The sequence below is a fragment of the Tympanuchus pallidicinctus genome, unplaced genomic scaffold, assembly GCF_026119805.1.
Source record: "Tympanuchus pallidicinctus isolate F22 unplaced genomic scaffold, pur_lepc_1.0 scaffold17, whole genome shotgun sequence".
Taxonomy (NCBI): domain Eukaryota; kingdom Metazoa; phylum Chordata; class Aves; order Galliformes; family Phasianidae; genus Tympanuchus; species Tympanuchus pallidicinctus.
Genome location: NW_026294690.1, coordinates 19,129,059 through 19,135,173, shown reverse-complemented (window position 1 = coordinate 19,135,173; position 6,115 = coordinate 19,129,059). Strand labels below are relative to the sequence as shown.

Below are 6,115 nucleotides of genomic sequence, written 5' to 3'. Positions count from 1 at the left end.
TCTACCTTGACAGGCCTTAGTGTGGCTCTCATGTGTGATATTTGTGTATGGCTTTGTAAGAGCTCACGAATGCCCAGTCTGCCCAGAATCCAGAGTATGCCATGAAAATGCAAGGGGCTTCTGTTAGAATAATTCTGTTAGGAGCCAGAAGCTCTCCAGTGGTTCATCAGTGCCTACTTCCTTTGTGCTCCTTCGTGTTCTCTGCCAGCAGGCTCTCAGACAAAAGTCAATATGGAGATCTAACTCTACAAGAACTTTTTAACCTAACTTTGTTGCAGAACCTAACTTTCATCCATTGCCTCTGTTTGTTCTCAGCTGCCCTACGGCAGCTAACCAGCTTTCTTGGTGCTACCAAGCCAGCTGATACCACAGACATGTTTCAGAAATGATTTTCTTTTAATAATTGGATCACTCCACAAATCCGGTTTGAAATAATCAGGTAGGAAGCAGTAACATGAAACAGGGAATCTGCGAAAGAGAACAACGTGGAACTGCATCCCCAGAAAAAAAATCGTCTCAAAACCTGCAGATGTGCTAAAGAGGCTGTCTTCCCTGGCAGAGCAGTTAGGATGGGTGCTCCGTGTAGTGATGCTCTGAGTTACGTTTTTCCAACAGCAAATCTGACTCAATTAAAATTCCTTCTCATCTTCCCATCTCACACATTTCCCGTGCCTTCCTCCATCCTACCACTGAAGGTTTGTGATCTGTAGCATGGAATAAATCCCACAGATCAGCCACATCATTCAAGTCTAGTTAGAACACAGGCAACAGAAGGTGTAAGTTTGTCATCCTTTACAGTGTGCTCCTACTTCATTCCTACTGTTCCTTAGGTTTGAAGAAAATCCTCATGGGGTGTTTTCAGAGCCTCAGACATTGCTACAGCTATTCAGTGACATCTTCAAAGTGCAGTGTTTCATTTTCAAAGTAACAGAAATGATGTTTCTAGGAAACATCTTTGCTTTCAGTCCTTCTACAAAGGACAACGAAATCTGATAGAACCCAGAAGAGAATGTAGATGAGAGGAAGCACACTTGGGGCAAAAACAAGAGATGTGGCTGTTACTGCAGGCCAGGAATGCAGTTCTGCTTCTTTTCTGCTATGCTGCCCCAGATAACAGTAAAAGGGCTCAGGACTTTCCAACAAATGGCCATTACAGCTACTGGTTTTAGAAGGAACGAGGATAACGCCACGGCAGAAAAAGGAGATGAGAAGCACACAATTCCCTGCACAACTTCATTACACACAGAAAGGAACTCAGCAACAGATGTGTGCCGTTTTCACGGTTTTGTCGGCCGCTGTCTTGCAGGCACCCCGTGTTTCCAAGGGATTTGAACACACGTCAGGCTGCATTTCCAGAAATAGCACGGCACAGAACAAATAGCCCGCTTCCTATATAAGGTGCTTCAGAAAGCAGCAGTTTGGTGAAGCAGCAAAGGGAACCGGCACAGTTTCAGAGCATTTCTAAGCTTTCGCCAGTTTTCCTCCATAATTTCTCTCTGCTAACCTGTCTGCTCCAGTTATTACATCTCAGTTACAGAAGAGAACGCGGTAAGTAATGCTCTCTTTTGACAGAATATATTGCCTTTTTGCATGCAACAAGTGTGCCTTCTTTCTATATCCGTTTTTAGAAACAATTGCACAACATTCAAATCAGGAGAAATAAAGCACCACCTCGTGAAGACCATCATGTTCCTCAGAGTTGTTCTGCTAGGAATTCTCCTTCTCAGCATCCTCGGGACAGAGACTGCTCTGGCTGGCTCTAGTTTTTTAAGCCCCGCATATAAAAACATACAGGTAAAAATTCAGAATAATGCTTTTTTGAAATTGTCTTCCTCTATAATTCCTTAAAGCCAAATTCTTTACAGTGTTCAGAGGTTTGGAAGATAATGTTTCTGGAAGAGGAAGGAGGGATTCCAGAGGATTACTGTAACAAACCATTCACATGAGCAAACATAACTACTAACCTTAGAAACAAACCAACCAACTGAACAAAAAAACCCACAAACAAATGCAGCTGTTTAAATAAATTGGTGACTACACTTTGAAAATGAATTGGAAGGTGGCTGATCCATAAGGAACCCTTAAACAAACTGCTGACAAAGTGGATGCAGAATAGCAGTAAGTTATTGTATACCTACACATCCACACAACTTTAAAAGAAGGCACTGATAGCTTCAACTGATCATAACTTTAAAAGAAGCCAATGAAGGCTCTAATTAATTTGCTGCATCTGCGTTAATTGTGAATTCTATTTTCCCTGCTACAGACCAATTTGATTATGGGAGTTTTGTACAGGTGCTATTTTGCTTGCTTTCTAGCAACAAAAGGATACAAGAAAACCAACAGCAAGATTACATCGCCGAGGCACAGACAGCTTTTGGGATACAGATAAAGCAGAGGGAGAAGATGACAATAACAGTGTTGATATCAAGGTGTGTATTTTTCATTCCTGCTCACATACAAGTTCAAATGATTTTGTTGGAGCAGGAATACAATTCCTGCCACAGGAGATGTACCAATGAAAGCCATAGTCATTTAACTTGAAGGGCATGTAGAAAAAGACACATGAAAACTGCCAGCATTGACAGCATGAAGTAATTCAAAAGCATCTGCACAAAGGCAGATGGTGATCTCCTGTTAAGGACTTGCATTTCAGAACTAACATTAACAATGCAAGTTCCCTGCAGTTTCCTCTCCTCCGCTTTATCAGGCGGTTCGGTCTGCAGCAGCCCTGTACTGCGCTTATCAGATGATCTTTACATGTCTCAGCACTATTAAACGAATGCACATCATTTTGCCACCTCTTGCTTGTTGTCACGCCTAACGCAGAATTAACCTATAGTGCCTTGTCCAAAGATCATCTGTTAAACTCCTTTAATGTTTTTATAGTTCAACGTTCCTTTTGAAATTGGTGTCAAGATAACAGAAAAAGAATATCAAGAATATGGACAAGCATTGGAGAAGATGCTACAGGACATTCTTGAAGGGGATGCTAAAGGTAATTTCAAACAAGACATAAATGCAGAAACTCAAACAAAAAACAAAAGCCACATTTCACATTTGTCATGTGAAACAGTCAGAACAGCATTTCAGAAATGACTGGGCTAAGTAGCTAAGCTGCCACTAAGAGAGCAAGTGAAGTGCCTGATGTTCAGAAAACACTAGTTTAACTTCACAGAATGACAGCAGAGTAAATAAGAGCATTCTAGATGACTCACTAATAACGTTCTGAGTACTAACTCTCACCACCAACTGGTTGCTTCTTTTTGTTTTGTTTTTTAGTTTTGTTTTTACCTTTACTGCCCTTCATTCTTTATTTGCACTCAACTATATTAAGCTGTCCTTTCCAAATCTTTTAAGGGTTTTGTCAGGCTTCAAAACTCTATTATGCATTCCAGTCACCTCAGGCTTCTTCTTTCACCCAGCTTTTCAGGATCCCTAGGATTGCCCTAAGCACTTCTCTCTGCACTCCGAATTCCTTTTGTGGGGCCCTTTCTATGGCCATTACACAAATAAGACAATTTTATGCATGCATGCCCCAGAAGAACATTACTGCCTGAAAGCTTTATCTTTCTTCATTTGGGTGCTTGAGGCACTTCTGGACAGATTGGCAAAACAGGATTTTCAGAAAAAATACGAAGATTTTCAAACTAACCCTACCTATCTTTTGCCTTTTTAGAAACTCTGACAAAAGACTGAAGCAAACTGAAGGACACCCACAGCACTAGATGGCCTGGTTTGAGTTCTACTTTAAAATGAACTGAATTTACATCTCTAAGAAGAAAGCAGGACGTGAACTTGAGTAGTTTGCTCTAAGAAAAAGACAAGAATCTACAAGCAAAACTTCAAAGGGCAATGTGAATCACAGGCTGACATGTAGGCTTATCTTATTTCCTTCTTTAGTATCTACTGTGATTATTTTAAACGATGTATTTGAAAGCTGTATGAATCCTTTCTGCGACTGATGGAAAGTCCATCTTATTCTTCTATAGACATCTGTAACAGAGAATAAAGCTTATGCTGAAACTGCGACGTTTCTTATTTTTAGGAGTATCTCAAACTAGGTGGCTCACATAATAAACTGTGCAAACTAGATGTACATGGAATCAACTTTCAGTCACCAAATTTGCTTAATTCTCAAGGGATGTGTTAACATGGATATTATCAAGGAAAACACCCAATGTCTCTTCCAGTTAAAATCAATTTTCCAGTTAATTTACTCGGATTCAGAATCATACCTGTCCTAGTGCTAGATTTCAGAAAAACAAGGTATATTTTCATGCTACAAGTGCATACACCACTGTGCTCCACTGTGGCACACGTTCGTTTCTGTACACAAGCAATTATGTGCTTAGAAATGCCAACATGAATGCCCACATAGAGATTTGTGAATCCATGATTTTCTGGTCAGTGCCCTGAAGACGTTTTGTAAAGTACCCCAGGATAGGCTACCGTGATAAAGGAAAACACAGCTGCAAGGCTCAGTTCTTAGGCATGTTCTCTTTTCCTGACAGAATTTATCACCCAGGTGAACTGATTCCTTCGATTCCACTGGCAGTACCTTGTGTTATACCACCAGAAGCCAAACAAGATGTACAAGCAAAGGGGAAAACTAATTAAAAAGGAGTAAGTATTGCTAAGACAACTAGAAAGCAAATATACTTAGAACGCTTAGCACCAATTCAAATAGCCATATCATTCTGGTACCACAATCAGAAGAAATAGTGTAATGGCTTTCCCACCCATTATAGATCAAATCTCCAGGTACAGATCTTACCAGCATTTGCTGTACAGCTCCACAAGCCATGCACGTGCCTAATGGCTGCCTGTAGAAGAGCAAAACGTAGGGATAGTAGAAGTTTTCTCAGGTGTGCCATCTTGTCTGCAGTGCACAGTTAGTCCTGTTTGAGAGTGCTGACATGGACTCCTCAGGTACACAACCTGCAGAAGCGTTATGAAAGGGAAGAGTCAGAGCACTGAAGCCACATTGGCAATCCTTAGTTCTACTACTGGTGTTCTCTCTGAAAAATATTTAATGTTTTCCCAGCATGTTACATGAAAGCAGTCAATCAATATGTTTCCCAACAGCACAGTGAGGATACTCCTGGCCAGAGACACCGCATAAATCCTTCCCTGAAAAAGAAACTCTGCAGTTAGGGTCTGTTCCTAGAGCTTTGACAGAACTGTAGAGGATTGTAGAGGAAAAAAGCATGGGTTGGTTAGTCTACAGAATCAGAATCGAGGCAAGGCTATTGCGCTGTGTTATCCAGCTAAGTGGGCAGCATTTTTCTAAGGCTGCTCCAAACAAAACCGAAGAAAACCAAACAAGCCACTACTAGCAGCCTCCCAAAAAAACAAAAAATCACAACCTTTTCCCCAACGATCTAAACACAGTACTTTCTGTATTGCAAATACAGGATCGACCTCAGGAGGGTGGCAGAGACCAGTAACGCACAGCCTCACAAGCTGAAGCAGGTCTGGTGCGCTCTGCCGCCTGGAATAAAACACAGCACGGCACCCCAGCGGTTCGAGGTGACCTGTACAGCCTGGAGCAATAAGTTGGCCAACAGCAAACCCGAACTTGCTGCAAAAAAAGAAAGCCATTCTGTTGCAATGAGGTGCTTTTACACCAGCTTCATGCCGAGCAGAGCTTCCCCAGCCCGTGATGGCCGTTTCCCGGCTGTCACACGGAGAGCCCCGCAGTGCCGCGGTTCTGCCCCTGACGGGACGAGGGAAGCTTTTTAGAAAGCCGTATCTAAAGCTCTGCGCTCTCAGACGCACGTACCTTTCCGTACAGGAGGTACAGAAAGCCTGCCGCAGACCAAAGCGCACGGCACGCCGCGTGCTGCCGGCCTCAGAGCGGAGAGCGCGGCAGAGCCGAGGCCAGTCCTGAGGAGACGGCCCGGTGGGCGGGACCTTCGGAGGGCCGCTGCACCCATTGGGTGGCCCGGAACTGCTCCCGGCACCGATTGGCTGAACTCGCTCCGAGGAGGGCGGGAAGAAAGAGCCCGCCGCGCCGCTCGCTCCGCTCGGGCCGCCTTGGCGATGCTCCGCGGGAACAGGGAGCGGCGGGCGGGCGGGCCGGCCGGCTCTGTGCTCGGGACCCGGAGGAGCT

General features: G+C 43.6%; 1 long non-coding RNA gene across 1 annotated transcript; it reads right to left on the bottom strand.

The window, feature by feature from the left end:
• Window positions 1–22: 22 nt before the first annotated feature.
• On the bottom strand, window positions 23–5,954 carry LOC128078457 (uncharacterized). The gene is made up of 3 exons (XR_008205660.1): window positions 5,786–5,954; window positions 4,778–4,941; window positions 23–3,996 (listed from the first exon to the last, which is right to left on the bottom strand). It is a non-coding gene; the product is annotated as an uncharacterized LOC128078457 (long non-coding RNA).
• Between the last annotated feature and the right edge of the window lie 161 nt (window positions 5,955–6,115).